Source organism: Phocoena sinus, chromosome 10 (genome assembly GCF_008692025.1).
Source record: "Phocoena sinus isolate mPhoSin1 chromosome 10, mPhoSin1.pri, whole genome shotgun sequence".
Lineage (NCBI taxonomy): Eukaryota > Metazoa > Chordata > Mammalia > Artiodactyla > Phocoenidae > Phocoena > Phocoena sinus.
The window spans coordinates 98767955-98784983 of record NC_045772.1 but is presented as its reverse complement, the minus strand read 5'-3'; the positions used below and the strand labels follow the sequence as shown (position 1 = coordinate 98784983).

Below are 17029 nucleotides of genomic sequence, written 5' to 3'. Positions count from 1 at the left end.
AGAGCCAGCCACAGCGGGCTGTGACCCCATCACCCCCAAGGCAGAAATCCACCCCCACTCCTGGCTGGGCAAAGCCATCAGGCCTTTGGGACAACTCAGAAGAAGAAGGATGGTTGAGGCTGGGGGAGGGGAAGGAAAGTGGGGGAGGGGAAGGAAAGTGGGGGAGGGGAAGGAAAGTGGTGGGGGAGGGGAAGGAAAGTGGTGGGGGAGGGGAAGGAAAGTGGGGGAGGGGAAGGAAAGTGGTGGGGGAGGGGAAGGAAAGTGGTGGGGGAGGGGAAGGAAAGTGGTGGGGGAGGGGAAGGAAGGAAAGTGGTGGGGGAGGGGAAGGAAAGTGGTGGGGCAGGGGAAGGAAAGTGGTGGGGCAGGGGAAGGAAAGTGGTGGGGGAGGGGAAGGAAAGTGGTGGGGGAGGGGAAGGAAAGTGGTGGAGGAGGGGAAGGAAGGAAAGTGGTGGGGGAGGGGAAGGAAAGTGGTGGGGCAGGGGAAGGAAAGTGGGGGAGGGGAAGGAAAGTGGTGGGGGAGGGGAAGGAAAGTGGTGGGGCAGGGGAAGGAAAGTGGGGGAGGGGAAGGAAAGTGGTGGGGGAGGGGTGGTTTGGGGAACCAGAGAGACAGTGCGGGTGACAGCTCAGAGCTTGCTGAGGAGTAGGGGTACTGCAGTGAATACAGGCTGCGGGTGGGCAGAACTGGACGGCATTTCAGGGTGATGCTCTTTTGATAGAGCTTCTGGAGTCTGGAGCCGGGCAGCTGCCCCGGGAAGGATGCAGGCGAGGGTTCTCGGGGGAGATGAACGGAATCCTGGAGGAGAGATATTGGACAACCTGCCGAGAGTCATTCCTGCCACCCCGTCTGGCAGGGGCTCCATTCGACACTGAGAGCTGTTTGGAGTGAGCACTGCTGCACGCCCCATGGCCCCCGCCAGCAGCCAGTAGAGTCTCTCTGTGACCCCCCTTCCCCTGGACACCGTGTCTACAGGTGAGTTACAGACCTTTGGCCTGCACTGCTTGGTACCTTAATAAGCAATTATTCGATGCACTGTGTGACCGGACAAGGTGATGCTGGACCTATGCTCTTAACACAAGTGGTTTAAGATCGCCTGGTTTCTTCCCGGCCTGGCAGGCATAATGCAAATCCTGCTTATTTTAAACATTCAGTGGAGGTGATGAACTTTGGCTCAAGGTGTCCAAGGAGTCTGGGCGATATGGAGGTGCCTGCCGCTGCCCTGGTTGGTGGGTGCTGCCACGGGGGGGGCTTTTCCCTCCTATAGCCCACCCGATGACCCATAGGCACATCTGAGCCCCTCACCAGACCCTGCCCTCAATCTCCCCCAGATTCCCGCTGTCAAGGAAAGGACTGGGGTGTGCAGAGGGAATTTTACAAAGGGAAACACGGTGGGGTGAGCAGGTATTTGGAGTCAGCTACGCTGGGCTTCAAATTCTCGTCCTCCTGCCTATCAGCTGTGTGATCTAGACAAATTACTTCATCTCTCTGTGCCTAAGCTTTCTCAGTACCAAATGGAGGGAAATAGTACCTGGTTCCGAGAGCTGAAGGAGGGATCAAAACAGCCAACGTACATAAAGCCCCTGGCCCATAGCAGGTACTCAACAGATCCATGTTTTCTTTCCTGAGCGCCCAGGATCTGTCTGTGCATCTCAACCCCTACCTGAATCATCAGTTCCTCCCTGGGGAGACCCCAGCTTAGGAAGACGGGGGACGGGCCGGGAAGAAAATCCTTTGGTCCCACAGGCAAAAAGCCCCTGGGGCCCAAACACCTAAAAAGAAAATCTCCCCAAATCCACAACCCAAAAGCTTCAGAGTTCCTCCCCCTCTGCTGGCTTTATATCCACCTCTCCTTCCTCTCCCAAGCTTCCCCGTCACAGACCACAGCACCCGGAGGATGTGGGGACGGGGAGATTGCCATCCGCTTCCCAGCCCCGGGCTGACGCAGCCCTCCGTGGCCCCCCAGCCTCTCTGGCCACATTTCAGTTCCCTGTGGCCCCTGGTCCTCTCTCTACAGCTCTCCTCCTTAGTGTCTTTGATGTCTCTGAGGGTGAATAGGATCTGGGATCGTAGGTAGGGCTGGCCCTTGAGCTCATCACCAAGCTCAGTGTGCGGGAGCTGCTGTCTGTCTCATGCGAACCAGCCGTGACTTGGAGGAACTTGAAATTCAGGGTGAATCCCCGAGTCAGAGAGAGATGTAGGTCTGCCAGCAGGGGAAGGAATGCACAGACGCATACATCCATATGTACACACGTGCACACGCTTGCACACACACAGACCATCCATCGCTTGTGTGCCTTGCGGAATTTAAAAGAAAAGCACAATGAAAGAACGATTGCTCGACCGACAGTACAGATGCGTCGCACAAACTCTTGGACAAGTGAAGATGGATACCAAAGACAACAGGTTCGATTCGATTCAACTGACGCTGAGTCCGAAACAGGCCAAATGAACCCATGCTGTTAGAAGTCAGTGGAGTCATAACCAGCCCCTCTGACAGCCCCTGGGAGGGGGTATGAAGGTGGCTTCGAGGGGTTGCTGGCGATATTCTGCCTTGATCAGGGCGCTGAAGGTGTGTGCTTTGTAAAAATTAAGTTCGCTTATAAACTATACACTTATTAGACTCAGTACATATAAATTAAGTACATATATAAAGACATTTATTATATTTAGAGCTTACAATGTGAATATTTTTGTGTCTATCTATCTTATACTTCCACAAATAGTAGCTGCGTTAAAAGAGGAGACAGACAAGCCACAGACTAAAAGAAAAATCTTTGTGAAACACATATCTGATAAAGGACTGCCATCTAAAAATATACAAAAACACTTAAAACTCAATAATGAGAAAACAAACAACCCAATTAAAAACTAGGCAAAGGATCTGAACTTTATCAAAGAAGACACACAGATTGCAAATAAGCGTATAGAAAGATGCTCACATCGTATGTCGTTAGGGAATCACATAGTAAAACGACAATGAGATACCACTGCACGCCTATTAGATTAACTAACATCCAAACGCATTTAAAAGAAATTCACAGATATTTTTTTTTTAATTAATTAATTAATTTATTTATTTTTGGCTGTGTTGGGTCTTCGTTGCTGCACACGGGCTTTCTCTAGTTGCAGTGAGCAGGGGCTATTCTTCTTTGCAGTGCACGGGCTTCTCACTGTGGTGGCTCTTCTTGTTGCGGAGCACAGGCTCTAGAGCACAGGCTCGGTAGTTGTGGCACACGGGCTTCGTTGCTCCGTGGCATGTGGGATCTTCCCGGACCAGGGCCCGAACCCATGTCCCCTGCATTGGCAGGTGGACTCCCAACCACTGTGCCACCAGGGAAGCCCCACAGATATTTTTGACAACATCCAGTGCTGATGAGGATGTAGAACAACAGGAGTGGTGCAGCCACTCTGGAAGGCAGCAGGGCAGCCTCAGAACTTAACACTCATACCTTATGATCCAGCAATCCCACTCCTCGGTGTTCTCCCAAATGAGTGGAGAATTTATCTCCATGCAAAAACCTGCACCCAAATGTTCCTAGAAGTTTTATTCGTAATTGCCAAAACTTGGAATCAACCAAGATGCCCTTCGATAGATGAATGGATAAACAAACGCTGACACATCCATACGATAGAATATTATTCAGCGCTAAAAAGAAATGAGTTATCAAAAGCCATGAAAAGACATGAAGAACCTTAAAAGTATATTGTTAAGTGAAAGAAGCCAATCTGAAAAGGCTACATGTTGTACGATTCTGCCTATGTGATATTCTGGAAAAGGCAAAACTACAGAAACAGTTAAAAGATTGGTAATTGCCCGTGACCGGGGGAGGGATAAATGGGTGGGCACAGGGGATTGTTAGAGCAATGAGACTATCCTGTATGATAGTGTAGTGCTAGATATATGTCATTACACGCTTGTCAAGACCCATCGAATGAACAACAGGAAGAGTGAACCTTACTGTAAACTGTGGACTTTAGTTAAGGATGTATTAATATTGGCTTATCAATTATAAGAAATGCACCACACTAATGCAAGTTGTCAATAACTGAGGAAACTGGAGGCGGGAGTGAGGGATATATGAGAACTTTCCGTACTTTCCCCTCAATTTTTCTGTAAACATTAAATTGCTCAAAAATATCTGTGAATTTTTTTCAAATGTAGTTAAAACCGAAATAGACTCACAGACATAGAAAACAAACTTATGGCTACCAAAGGGGGGCAGGGATAAACCAGGGATTTGGGATTAACGGTACACTCTACCCTACTATATATAAGTAGAGAAACAACAAGGACCTATGTAGAGCGCAGGGGACTATATTCGATATCTTGTAATAACCTATAATGGGAAAGAATCTGAAAAAGAATAGATATATATGTATAACTGAATCCCTTTGCTGTATACCTGAAACACTGTTAATCGACTATATTTCCATTTCTTTAAAAAAGCAGTTGTATCACATTGGATAATGTTTAAGCTTCAAGACCTTCATTTCAGTTTCCTTACCTATAAAATGAGAGTTTGACAAGGCAACTCTAAGTGTCCCTGGAGGAGGAGATCTGTAAAGGCAGATGGAACGATTTCCCACCACCCACTGTCAGTCTCTCAAAGGCATGAGTGCCACAAGGCAGCTCGGCATCCACACACTCACTCAGGTGGTGGAGGCCGGATGCCTGGGCCCGATGGGCTTCCAGGACAGGGATGTTCAGGGCTGAACCAGAGAGGCCCCGGGCCCCTGCTCTGCTGAAGGTGAAGGTGTCGCCTTCCCTGCGCGTGTCAGGAGGCAAGAAGGGCTTCAGCGCCGTCCTCAGAGTCCGTACAGGATGCTGAGGAACTCTGATGGCGGAGAGAAGCTTTCACAGAGGAGCAGCCCTGTGAACTCGGTCCTGAAAAGCAGGCAGGAGCCTTCTGTCAACACAGGACGGACGGAGGAAGGGGCACAGGGGGCAGCTGGGCCGACGTCACAGCCCCAGGAGCTGCGGGGTCTGTGAGGCCCCTGGGGGTTCCGTGGAGAGGCCTGTGCCTGCACACCCCCCTGGCAAACCCAGCCCAGAACCCAGCCAACCCCGGCCAGAGTTTCTGTTCCTTTCCCAGAAGCAGATCACACGGCACAGAGACCGGTGTCGTTTCGGATTTGGCTATCCAACCTCAGCTCAGAAATTCTGTTTCGTTTCTCAGTTTCCTTTACCCCTTTCTCCACAACAGATTTTTTTCAGACTGGTGCTGTACCTCCTGGAACCTGTCTCCCCACCTGCCACAATCAGAGGGTCCCTCCCCCGCCTCCCCTGCAGCCCCGCCCGCTCCTTCTTCCTCCCTGCTCATCACACTGGAAGCGGGGGGCGGGGTGGGGGTGGGGGGGGCCCTACCTGTCGCAGCCGGATTCCTGCATCCCTGCCCTGGTGCCACCGCCCCAGGGTCTTCAGCATGAATGTGTTCTCTCCCTGTCTGTGTCCCCTTTGACCCCCCTTCCCCGGGACCTTCGCTGGCTCTTTCCCTTCCCTGACCCATCAGTCAGGTATGTCTATTCCTGGGCTTCTAGCTTCTTTCTTGATTACCCCTCTTCCTACACCCGCTTGCCTAGGCGATGCCAGCAACTTCCCTGGTTTCACGCATCCAGATGCTGCAGATTCCCAAACATGAGTATCTAAGGCCACATCTCTCCTCTGAGAATCAGATGAGCCAATCTGGCTCCTCCTGGACAGCATACTTAGATGTCCCACAGGGACCTAGTGAGATGCCTTTCCTACCTAAACCCCATTTCCACCCTACCTCCCCCATGGAAGGGATATATCCATGTAACCTTATTTGTGCCACAGAACCCTGACCCTCCCAGGCACACCAGTGAAAACACCAAGGTCACAGCTGGTAGGAGTGGACACAGAAACAATATTCCTTCTCCATTTGCCTACCCCAGAAGCTTCTCATTCTTTTCCCCTCACTAGGTGTCCCTGATCGGTCACTAAAACTGCCTCCCGGCCGGTCTGCTAACTCCAAGCTGCTCTCCACGTGCAGCCAGTGTGTTCCTTCTACAACAGAAACCTTCCTGGGTGATCCTCTCACAGAGCAAACCCTCTCTCCTGACACACCAGCCCCTGTACGACCCAGCCCCGATGCAGGCTCAGCTTCACTTCTCACCATCCCTCTCCTTACCCTGGACCCTGCAGCCAATGTGCGGTTTCCCAAATTCTCCGTTCTCTCTCCCCTGTGGACATTTGCATGTGGTTTTTGTTGTCCTGCCTGGAACATCCTTTCTCCACCCTTTTTGGCTGTATAATTCTTGATCAACTTTTAGTTATGCCCTTAACAGTCACTTCCTTGGGAAAGCTCTCGCCAGCCTTCATTCGCTCCATCCCATGACCCACCTCACTCTTTCGAGCTCCCTCTGAGTTGGTCTGACTCCATCCTGGACCGGTAGCCACTTGGGGGAAAATCCATCACTGGGTTTCATGGCCATAGCGTAACACCTGGCACATCAAACCTGTTGAATGAGGTGGTGCAGTGGTTAAGAATCCGCTTGCCAATGCAGGGCACACGGGTTTGAGCCCTCGTCCAAGAAGATCCCACGTGCCACGGAGCAACTGAGCCCACACACTGCAATGAAGACCCAACGCCGCCAAAAATAAATAGATAAAGTAAATTTCTTTTTAAAAAGCTGTTGAATGAATGAATGAACTTATCAGTGCCTTATAAGTATCACTTGTTATACACACTGAAGATTCAAAGATGAAATACAATATCCTGCATAAAAGAACTTGGGGGGGGCTTCCCTGGTGGCGCAGTGATTGAGAGTCCGCCTGCCGATGCAGGGGACACGGGTTCGTGCCCCGGTCCAAGAAGATCCCACATGCTTGCGTACAGCAAAAAAAAAAAAAAAAAAAAAAAAAAAAGAACTTGGGGGGAGACCAACAAGAAAGCAATAAGTGTGATAAAGTGTTATAAATGCTATAAGAAAGTATGATGTGAGAGGGTGGAGACAGGCACAGAGAAGGATGTGATCAATTCTATCATCTCAAGGGATGCTTGAGAGACTCTGTTTTCTTCTTTGTTTTTTAACTTTTCATTTTGAAATAATTTCAGACTTACAAGGGTTGTAAAAATAGTGCAGGGTTCCCTTCCACCCCACCCCGCAGTGCTCTCAACTGTTGAGAGCTTAAATAACCGTGATTCAGTGACCATAACCAGGAAGCTCACGTTGATATGATGCTATCACCTAATTATAGACTTATTCAAACTTCGCCAGTTTGTTTTACTCGTGTCTTTTTTCAGGTCCAGGGTCCAATCCCTGATCCTAAATCCCATTTAGTTATATTTAGGTGTCTTAATCTGCTTTCATCTGGTACGGTTCCTTAGTCTTTTTCTTTCTTTTTTTTTTTCAGTTTTACAAACTTGATGCTTTGGAAGAGTATTTGCTGGTGATTCTGTAGAATGTCCCTCTGTCTGGACTTGTCTGATAGTTGCTCATGACTCAATTGAGGCTGTGTATTTTGGGCAAGAATCCCACAGATGGGATGCTGTGCCCTTCTCTGTGCGTCCTATCAAGGGCTACAGGATGTCGCTGTTTCTCATTCCTGGTGATGTTAACTCGACCGCTTAAGGTGGTGTCTGCTAGGCTTCTCCACTGTTGAGTTATTGTTTTCCCTTTGTCACTAATAACTGCCTTGTGTGGAGATACTTTGAGACTGCAGCTTTCCTGTTTTCCATCGTATTTTCACATCCCGCTTTCAGCATCCACTCATGAGACGTACCTGCCACAATTATTAACGGACTGTTACCAAATTGTGGTTTTCTCCATCTCTCATTTCTTCTGCATTTATTAATTGGAATTCTACTGTGAAAAGAGCTGTTCCTTCTTTTTTCCATTGATGTATTTATTTATTCTATTATTTATGTCAGTATGGATTCGTGGACATTTATCCTCTTCTCTTCTACTGGTTACCATCTTTCCCCATCATTATTTATTTTATTACTCAAATCATCTCAGTGCGGGCCACTGGGATAAAGCTGATACTTTCCTAATATTCATCATAGTCTCATTGTTAAAATAGTTAATCAACGACCATTGAAAGACATATAGTCCAGAAAGCAAATAAAGAAATCCACTTGAAGCCACTGTTATGTAATTTTCTACCATTCTTGGTCATTTAGGAGAAGTGATTGTTGAGAGATGAGTAGATTCTTTGCAGCTAGAACAAGAGTGGGCACGACTGGTCAGGGAAGTAGCAACAGCAGAAGCACCCATGTGTGGAGCAGCAAGGGGACCGCAGAAGAACAAGGTGTTCCGAATGGCTGAAGCAAAGGGTTTGCACACAAGAGAGAGCCGGGCAAGATGTAAATCTGGAGAGAGACACAGGGTCCAAATCCCGGAGTGGCTGTGGGGACCGAGATGCCTGACTCAGGGCTGGCGTCTACACTGTAGGTGAGGAGATGCCACTGACGGGGCTCAAGTAGACGAATGACACATTTGGTTTCGTGATTTTTAAAAAGCCTTTCTGTCTCAGACTATGCTTAGGGCGCTTAGAGTCTTAAGAGGTGATGCCGAGGGAAGTGTGAGGCTCCCTCTGGACGCACCCCCCCACCCCCCCCGGCCCCCACCAGCCCCGCGACAAACTAGAACAGCTACACTTTCTGTTTTACATATTAGGACCCCACGTTAACATTTCAGTTAAGAAGAGCACCCATGGTTTAAAAAAAAAAGATGAAATAGTACCATTTTGATAAACTGTAAAGAGTTAGATTAATATTGAAATGAAGTGTTAAGGAAATTTGACTTTGTGAAGCTTTATTTTACTACAGTTGTAAATGTTAATCTTTGAAGACCAATGTTGTAATGCTGATTTTTACAGTTTTTATGCATATTAAGTTTTTATGCATATTTTAGGCATATTAAAATTTCATTCACCAAAAAAAAAAAAAAAAGTCTTTCTGTCTCCATGAGAGGCAGACAGCTAGGAGGGTTGTGAGGCTGTAACCAGGGCAGCAAGATCAGTGCCAGAGCCACGTTGTAAGGATGAGAGTCCAGAAGGGCAACCGTGGGGCTGGAGAGCAGAGGCAGGTCTGAAAGATGGGCCGAGGTGAACTCGGGAGAACTCCATGACCGAATATGGGGTGTCAGAGAGAGGGAAACAGAGAAGGGTCGAGGACAATACCTGTTTCTCTACATTAAGTGTCCTTGATGAGAAAAGGGAAAAGTGACCTCAGCTCTGGATAGGCTCTCTCTTCTTTGTAGAACTCACCCACCACCCACTTCCAGCTGGCCAATCCTTGTTCATCTCTGCACATCCTGTTGAATTTGAGGGGCTAATGGGACATTCAGATGGAGTCATCCAGTAGGAAGTTTGCAATCTGGTACTCACAGGAGGCATCTGGGCTGAAGATGGAGGTTCTTGAGCCATGAACGTGGACAGAGTCACTCCGGTGAAGAGGGGCAGGGAGCAGGGAACACACGAGGCCCAAGGCACAAGCCCCGGGAACAGCTAGCTTCCCAGTGGGGTGGGAGGGAGGGAGAGACAGAAAAAGGAGCCAGAGCAGGAAAAGGAAAGCCAGGGGGTTTCCGGAAGCCAAGGACAGCTGAATGCCTCAGAGACGTCGAGTGGGAAGGTCGGGCCTATCACATTTGGCCTTGGGGAGGCTGTGCAGGACCTGATCCAGGGCAGTTTCAGTAATGAGACTGAAGCCTGGTCACAGTGGACAGAGCAGGACATGGGGGAGGGGAACGGGAGGTACCACCCGGGGAAGAACGGCTATGGCTACAGGGGAAGGAGGGAAGAGAACAGGAGGAAGCTTCCCTGTCAGCCCCCACGTCTCCAAAACTGAACTCATTCTTTTCTGAGTCTCTTACCCCATCACCAAGCAGAAAGATCATCCCGTTTTCCTCTTGCTCTAGAATTCCTCCAAACTGTGTGATTGGCAAGTTTTTTAAGCCAGAAACCCGGGAGTTTTCCTCAACACATCTCTCTCTGGGCCGTGCATCCCATCCACGGCCAAGTCCTGTGGGTTTTCCCTCCTAAGCATCTCTCGAGTCTGCTCCCTCCTTCCTTCTCCCCTGCCATCGTCTCTCCCAAGTCACCCATATCTCCCCTGGACCAACGAAAAGCCCTCGCGATGGGGTTTTCCCCTTCCACGTAACCTTCAGCCACCAGAGCGGCTATTTTAAACCTCAACCCCCAGTCACATCACTCTCAGCCCAAAACATTCCAGTGTTTTCCCACTGTCCCCGGAGGAAAGTCAAAGTCTTCAGGAGATCAGGAAGCCCCTGCCTGGTCAGGAAGCCCGGCGTCCCACCCACTCTGGTTCCACTTTCTCCCTTTCTCCCTGGGCTCCAGCCCCCAGTTCCTCAAACACACTGTGTCCCCACCCACCCCAGGGTGCTGTCCACACCCTTCCTCCTTCCTAGAATGCACTTTCCCTCCATCCAGTCCCCAGTTCCGCCCCCAAGTCCAGCTAATTCCCACTCATCCTTCAGGTTGAAATTAACGTGATAATTCTTCCTTTATCCTCCAAACGAGGTTGGTTAAACCACTGCCAAGTGCTCTGTGTGCCTTGCTGTCTCTTCCTAGGACCTAGTGCAAACCAGGTCTGTCCCTCCCATCCCCTACCCCTCCCACTGCAGTGTATTCCAGGTCCCACGAGGGCAGGGCCACGGCTGCAGGTTCCATCCCTCCACCCCCGTTCAGGCACATCACAGGGACTCAGGATATACCTGTCGAATGAATAATGTTGAATAATAGCTCCATGAGATAGATAAGGTTATTCCAATTTTTTAAACTTTTTATTTGGAAATCTTTTCACATGTATATAAAAGTTACAAAAAATAAAAATAGGGCTTCCCTGGTGGCGCAGTGGTTGAGAGTCTGCCTGCTGATGCAGGGGACACGTGTTCGTGCCCCGGTCCGGGAAGATCCCACATGCCGCAGAGCGGCTGGGCCCGTGAGCCGTGGCTGCTGAGCCTGCGCGTCCGGAGCCTGTGCTCCGCAGCGGGAGAGGCCACGGCAGTGAGGGGCCCGCGTACCGCAAAAAATAATAATAAAATAAAATTAGTAGAAAGAACGTACATATGCTATTTATCCAGATTCACTGTAAGTATTTTCCCCCATTTGCCTCATCATTTGCCCTCTCTCTCTAGCAACCTTTATTATTCGTAATTACATATTATAGGTAACTTTTTTTTCTGAACCAGCTGGGGGGGTAAGTTACATACCTCGAGGTCCTTTGCCCTTAAATACTCCCTCATGTATTGCCTGAAAATAAGGATACTGTCTTATATAACCACAAAACAGTTATCAACTACAGTAAATTTAACATTGATATAATTCTTTCATCTACTGCTTGAATTCCAATTTTGGCAATTATAGAAGCATAATTTGAGAAACAAATGCAAGCCAAGTTTTTAATTTAAAACTTTTTAGTAGCCACATTTTAAAAAGTAGAAACATGTGAAATTAATTTTAATAATATACATTTCCTTTACCCCAATATCTCAAACATATTGCCGTTTTAACATATAATCAATATAAAAATTATTAACTTGGTATTTTATATTTTTTTCTTCCTAAGCCTTTGAAATCTGGCCAAACCAAAAGATGTATAGGCACTGCCTAATAACTCGGTGCCCCTTCAAACCAGATTTCTTCAAATATCTGTTCAATACTCTTTGACCCAGCAGGGAATCTTCCAGAAATTTGAGCTACAACTGTATTCATACCCGTAAAAATTAACACCTGTACAATCCATTGCAGTATTTCTGTAAGAGCAAAAAGTTAGAAATTCAGTGTCCATCCACAGGACACTGGGAAAATTAACTGTAATGTATCTATCCAGTAAAACATCGTATGGTTGATGTAAAGAATGAGGTCACTCTGTTTGTACAGATAAAGACCCACATCTCAGATATAACTGTTAAGGCAAAAGCAAGGTGCAGAATGCTGTATAAGGTGTGCCACTATTTGTATCTGAGGGCGGGGGACCCCTACTAGCTAGCTAAAGTAGCAATTAACACTCACTGAGCACTCACTTCATGTCAGGCACAGCTCAAGTATTTTGCGTTTACCCCTTACAACAATGGTACAGGCAGATATACTACTTTCTTCATATTCCAAACAGAATTTAGAATGGGAAACAGAAATGAGAAAGATTTTTTTGCCTCTCATACAGAATGGCTTTGGAAATAATTAAAGAGCTATTCTGACCCACCTCAAATCAAGCTAGGGGAGAAAAAAAAAATCACACACAGACACACACAACTTACACATGGGGTACCTCTAAAGGTATACAAGAAACTGCTTATACATGTTGCCTTAGGGAGGAATTGAGGGTCTCCAATATGTTATATCCCCTCATCCCCGTTTCAGTACCAGTGAAAAGGCAGAAGCTCAAAATACCATCTAGTAAACCTCTTGGAGAACTGGCGTTAGATGTTTTATACGAGAACGTTTGCCAATATCCCCCCCTCAATTTGCCTGACTTGTCCACACACCATCGCTGAATGTTGCAACTGCAGGATCTGTGCAGGTAAAACAGGAGGGGGAGAACAGAAGAAATATTGCCCACCGGCAAGCAAAGACAGAAGAGAGGGAAAAATCAAGCATCAGGCTCAGTTCCTTGTTCCGGAGCCGCCAATCAGCTCGGTCCCCCACAGACAGGAGGAGGACTGTGTTACCTCCATATGCTGCCAGCTAAGGTTCCCAACTCCTGGCTCACTGAACTCACTGAACTTACCCACTGAGCTTATGGTAATTAGGGGTAGGTGTGTCCCCCCAGGCCTGGGCGGTCTTGCCCTCATCAACAGGAGAAATTTGCCCAATACCAGCTACTGGTCCTTTGGGTGCTTCCTAGAACCATGGCTGGGCAAAGCAGCTTTGGTTGCCTGAAGGTCAGGAACAAAACAGGACAAGACATTTAAATTGACCCCAAGGCCACTCAGTACCTAAGCTGGAAAATGAACTCCATTTTCCATCTCAGATTACAAAGTGCCATGTAGCGCGATAGAGCACATCAGAGTTACTGTGACAGGAAAGGACGCTATAAAAATAAGCACACTGTAAAATGCCAACACAGAGAAGCCCAAACTTAACACAAATTCACTCCCATGGTGAATTTCTGATTCTGCTCAGTCACAGCCGGGGGGGGGCCCCGAGGGTCTGGGTGGACCTGGGGTCCCTTCAGCGGCCACAGCTTGGGCCGTGTCTAGTGGAGAGGGGCATGGACCCTTCAGCACCTCAGAAGTGATGGCGGCCAAGTCTCTCATGAGCTTCATCTACAAAGCATCCAGGGGGCTAAGCTGTCGAACCCAACAGACGAGTGCTGTGCTGGCTGCGTGCTCAGTACATCCCCAGCTCCCGGGGCAGGTATCTGAGCAGAAGTATATTCCCCGGGCTCTGTGGGTGATGCTGCGAAGGCCAAGAAAGAGACTCAAGGTGGCAGGGGGAGGTTGGGGCGGGGAGGAAGAGAAGACATGGACTCAGAAAATCATTTCCGTTCTACCAGGATGCTAGTCAGGCAATAGGAGACTGGGGTCTGGAATCCACTTAAGCTAAATAGGGTCAAATCTCCCCCGACGGGGTCCTTTTGCCACTGTGTAAGTGCCATATGGGGGGAGGGAGACTATGCACAGGGTCCCCTGTCTAAAGATCTAAAGACCGTCTTGTCCTCATACCAAGTTAGCAATTCGCAGTGATGGCGGCTCCACTGACCAGGTCTTCTTATCTGAGGTACCTTCTTTTCCCAACCAGAACAGTCAGAACCTCTGAATGTGCATTCTTTTCGGGCTCCAAAATATCTGCCCTTTGAAAAAAGATATATATATATATATATATATCCGCCCTTTGACTATCATTGCTTTTCCTCAAATCTTTTCCTGCAGAGGTGAGATATTTCACGTGTTGTCTTCCTCTTGACTGTCCCCTGCTTCTTCCAGGCAAGCTCAGCTTTGTGTCAGTTTAACCCTTTATTTCATATAAAGCCAGCCCTTTCTTGTGTTTTCCAAGAATCGTTTTCTGAACATAATCCTCCGGCGTCTTTTCTTATGGGATTTCCCACAATGGGAGATATGAAATCATTAGTTCTGGGTCTGGTCAAAGTAACCGCTGTTTAGACAAATCTTACTAAGCTGGAAAATCCCACTCAGAGGTCTTCTCCTATCAATCCAGCGTCTTCTCGCGTCTGGACTTGTTCGGCATTTGTCCTGCTTGGCTGCTCTATCATGCATCTCATCCTTCCTGTGCTTTTCTTCAGAGACCAAATTCCATGAATTTCTCAGGTACTCCTTTAGACAGTGGCATTTCCTGGTCACAGTAAAGTTCACTCAATGATTTTTTTTTCTTTTTAGTATTTCACACTGATCTTTTGGTCTCTCATTGTCCAAATTTTCGTAACCCCTTTGCATAGCTGTCCAATCCATCCTTCAGGGGGCCATTGTCAATTGTTCTTACAATGTACTCTCGTTCTGCAGCCGTCCTCCCAGGAGATCGAAAAGGACAGACACTTCTCAGATCTTCCTGGATCCTGGCTACCCCTGGGAAAGTCATTCCAGTCTGCTTTTTGTAAAATGTTGCTTCTCTTCTTCCGTTTAACCTTACTGGAATTCAAACTTTGTTTCTGTTCTAGACTTATCTAAAATAGGCCTGTCAACATTGTAAATCAACGATACTTCAATAAAAAAGAAAGATAAAATATAAAATATATCCGTCATTTCAATTTCCCCCTTTTAAGAACATTTAACCTTGGACTTTCAGTTTCAATAAAAGCGATCTATTTCTCTTCCACACACTTAGAATTCTCTTTATGATAGAAGACTTGATTCCTTTTATTAGTTTTTTAAATAGAATCTACTACCTTTCTGTACAGGAAGCCACAGACCGGGTGTCTGATATTCAGAACAATAGTCAAAGTGTATCAGTAACAAATCTGGAACCACTTTGAAATCATAGAATGGGGGTTTCTCTTGAACTTGTGGTCAAGTTACAGGAATTAAAATCAAGTTCCTCTGTAGTTTTCTCTCTTTGCTCCTGAAGATAATTTAAAGCAATTTTTTAAAGTACAGAATTGGGTGGTAGTTTATCGTATGCCGCCTACAGTTACCGACCACTAACACTCTAAAATTCAAAACTCACTCTGTTCTACCAAATAGACAGAATAAGCCCTGGGTCTCCTGGCTCGGAGACCTTGCTGAGGACCACAGTAAAACTGTCCTACTCTCTCACACCAGAAGCCCCCATGAAATGCTCTCATTTCTCTTTAATGAAACCCTTGCCTCTTTCTTAATACCCCTTAATGTCTCCTCTTAATCAAATCCTTGCTGCTTCTGTCTCCTAAATCTGTCTAAAAGCAACCACACTTGCTAGGGTCCCAGGCCTCCCTCCATCCCTGTGTAAAACGCCCAAGTAGCCTTTGGCTGCAGGGACACACTGAGGGGAGGGTCCCATATGGCCAGTGCTTCCTAAAGCCTAATGCCTCCTACCCAGGCCATCCCTGTGAAAAGCCAATTTCGTTACAGAGCAGTGAGAATGAATGAGATGAAACTAAACACAACAATGCGGACGATCTCATAAAAATCTCATAATGTTGTGGGAAAGAAGACGGACACAGTTCATAATGCATGATCGTATGTATATAAATGTATGTAAATTACAAAGGCAACCCAAAAATCTTTATGCTGTTAACGGTCAGGGTGGCAGTTGGCAGGTCACACCTGGCGTGAGGGGGTCTATGGGGCGTTGGTGGTGTTCTATGTCTTGATTCAGGTGCTGGTTACATGAGCGTCCCGTTAGTAAAATTTCATCAAACTGTCCACCTATAATATGTGCACATCGATAAAAGGTTAATTTTTTTTTTTAAAGGTTAATTTTTTTAAATCCATCAAAGCCAGCTACATGACCTCATGTGAGCAGTAATCCCAATGGCCAAGGTCAACCACACCCCCTCCCCAAGGGTCCTAATAGCCAAAACCGAGCGCCCAAAGCCCTCATCCACACGTGTCACATGCTCTACGAATGACAGTTGTTATTTATTTTTCAATGTTCTCTGCTCCCTAATAGACGTTAGTGTTTGGGGGAGTATGTTGGGTTGAATAGTGTCCCCTAAAATGATATGTCCGGGTCTTAAACCCCAATAACTATGAATGTGATCTTATTTGGAAATCGGGTCTTGGTAGATGTAATTAACTCAAGGAGCATCTTGGATTTACAGTACGCCCTAAATCCAATGACCAGTGTCCTTGCAAGAAAAAGGAGAGGGAGATTTGAGACACACAGACACAGAAAAAGAGACCTGGGGAGAAAGCCACGCAGAGATGGAGGCCGAGGCTGGAGTTAAGCTGCCACAAGCCAAGGAACCTGGGAGCTAGCAGAAGAAACCAGAAGAAGCAAGGAATGACTCTCCCCTAGAGCCCTTGGACAGACTGTGGTCCTCCCAACACTTTGATTTCAGACTTCTGACCTCCAGAACCGTGAAAGAATACATTTCTGTTGTTTTAAGCCCATCAGTTTGTGGTCATTTGTTACCATAGCCCTAGGAAACTAATACAGGGGGCCGAACATTTAACACTCCCTTTTCCTGCCCTTGTTCTAAACCAAGAGATACACATCAGACTCTAAGAGATGGATATCAGAATTCTGCCCTGATTACTCACGAAGCCACATTAGATGGCACGATTTAAATCACACCAAATTAGCCTATTAATAACGGCCTGAGAATTGAATTGACTGCTCTAGGTTCCAGACTTCCGTAGCAAAGGCTAGACTCTGCTCTAAAATGCTTACCAGAACAGGTAAGCATTTACATTTTATCTAAAAGGTATTCAGCATTTGTTTAAAGATGCTGGGTGCTTCCTGGGGGGAATAGAGTAAGGATACTGTCTATCAGAGCAAGATAAATACTTTGTGATATCACTTATGTGTGGAATCTAAAAGAGTCAAACTCACAGAAATAGAGCAGAGGGGTGGCTACCAGGAACTGGTGAGTGAGAGACATGGGAAGACGTTGGCCAATGGATATAAACTTCCAGTTATAAAAGTAAGTTTATCTTACTTTACTAATG

The 17029-nt window shown here is 47.1% G+C and overlaps 1 long non-coding RNA gene across 1 annotated transcript; it reads left to right on the top strand.

Annotated features, from left to right (window-relative positions):
- Positions 1-687: 687 nt before the first annotated feature.
- LOC116761271 lies at positions 688-16466 on the top strand. The gene is made up of 2 exons (XR_004351934.1): positions 688-970; positions 16180-16466. It is a non-coding gene; the product is annotated as an uncharacterized LOC116761271 (long non-coding RNA).
- The last annotated feature ends 563 nt before the right edge of the window (positions 16467-17029 follow it).